Genomic DNA, 2,161 nt, shown 5'->3' with positions numbered 1-2,161 from the left:
CTGCTTTTCTTGCTTCTTATCAAAAGATGATAGTATTTTCTTTGAGGATTCTGGAAATGAGGAATTATCTCCTACAATATGGTAAGAGTATTTTTGGTTCATCCTAATGAGGAAGGCATTAAATGTGTTGTAATAGTGTGAACTAGGACTAAAAAATACTGCAGGCTAGACATACCTTCCCTTTCTCTTCCTCTGTTCTTTTTGTTTTCCTTCTCCTCCCCTCTTCCCAAGTTTCTTATCTACTAATGGCTAATATTTATGAAGCACTTGCTGTGTGGCAGGAAACATGCTAATGCTTTGTTTCCTGATTGTTTTAATAAACTGATACCAAAATTATTTCATACTAAGGATTCAGGAATAGATTGCATGGTACAATATTAGCCTTTAAAGGGATCTCTTTGTTGTATGACATCAGTGTGTAGATCTGGGTGTAGGAGCTCAGAAAGATCAAATTTATTCTACTGTGGGACAGCCAAGGGGTAGGACCAGAATGCCCATTAGGACATTCTCTTTGTATTTTGCATCTTGTCCCTGTTATTTCCATTCTGCACATAATGCAGTGGCTAACCCTGCCTCTAAGGAGTCTGAGTTGTTTTTCCTCTCCTCATCATTCAAGAATACTCTACTTACTTTGTTTTGTTTTAAGATTTTCTTTATTGGGATCCCTGGGTGGCTCAGCGGTTTGGTGCCTGTCTTCAGCCCAGGCGTGATCCTGGAGACCTGGGATCGAGTCCCATGTTGGGCTCCCTGCATGGAGCCTGCTTCTCCCTCTTAAGATTTTATTTATTGATTCATGAGAGACACAGAGAGAGAGAAAGGCAGAGACACGGGCAGAGGGAGAAGCAGGCTCCATGCAGGAGCCCAACGTGGGACTCCAGGATCACGCCCTGAGCCGAAGGCAGACGCTCAACTGCTGAGCCACCCAGGCGTCCCACTCTCCTTCCTTTGAGTGCCTGTTTACTTTTTTCCTTTGTCCAACTGTGGTTCAATTTTTGTATTGCAAGGAAATCTCCATAATAAAGATAGTGACTTGGTAAAGGTAAGGTGCTATCCCTGATATGGTGTAATATGGAGATAAAACATTTGCATCATCCTCTAAAATACTTCAGGTATCCTGCTTGCTCATAAAGCCAGCAAGCTCTTTTCCTTTCTTAATTTAATCTTCCAAACTGGTTTTACTGAAATACTCTGTTCTTGAATACTTTTAGTCTAACTGATATCCATTATTAGATATTATCACATTATTCACATTTTTGCCCAATTAAGTCTTATCAAAAGTACAGATAACCTCAAATCTTTTTAAGTCAGTAGTCCTGTTTATCTCGGTCATCATTGGGTGGCATAAATAATTTCGTTGGTCAAACCTTTTTAGTTTCAGACCTTTTTTTCAATTGAGATCTTTATAAGGATCCTTAATAAAACAAAAATGGATCTGTTAATGATATATGTTTCTGTAAGTTCATAGGAGTTTTATGACTGGGTTGTTTTGATGTATTGAAAATCATTATGAAAGACAAGCGTTTGCAGTGTACTTTTTATATTATGCTTCATGTTATTTTTAAATAACTGATTTGCATAAATAGCCTATGGAAATAGTTTTTTTTAATTTTTTATTTTGAAATAATTTTGTATTTATGGAAGTATCACAAATCCTGTATACCCTTCACCTGGCTTCCTCCAATGTTAATATCTTACATAACTATGATACGTTTATCAAAACTAAGAAACTAATATACACTGTTAACTAAACTGCAGATTTTATTCAGATTTGCCAGATTTTCCACTTAGTGTCTTTTTTCTGTTCTGGAATCTAATCCAGGATTTGAAATTAGTTGTCATGTCTTGGTCTCTTCCAATCTGTAACAGTTTCTGTCTTTGTCTTTCATGACCTTGATACTTTTGAAGAGTAAGGGTCAGAAATTTTATACAGTGTCCTTCAATTTGGATTTATCTGATGTTTTCTCATGCTTAGACTGAGGTTAAAAATTTGGGGAAAGAATACCACAGAGCTGGTGTTCCCTTCTCCTTGCATTATGTTAGGAAGCAGTTGGTTAAGGTGATGTCTGCTAGGTTTCTTAGTTTCAAATTCCAATTGTTTACTATTGATATTAGGACTACAACTGGCTTTCTTATAATGATGTTTTCAGCATCTTTACCAAAT

This window comes from Vulpes vulpes, chromosome 1, assembly GCF_048418805.1.
Source record: "Vulpes vulpes isolate BD-2025 chromosome 1, VulVul3, whole genome shotgun sequence".
In the NCBI taxonomy this organism is placed as follows: domain Eukaryota; kingdom Metazoa; phylum Chordata; class Mammalia; order Carnivora; family Canidae; genus Vulpes; species Vulpes vulpes.
The sequence above is the reverse complement of the archived record's forward strand: the minus strand, read 5'-3'. Positions refer to the sequence as shown.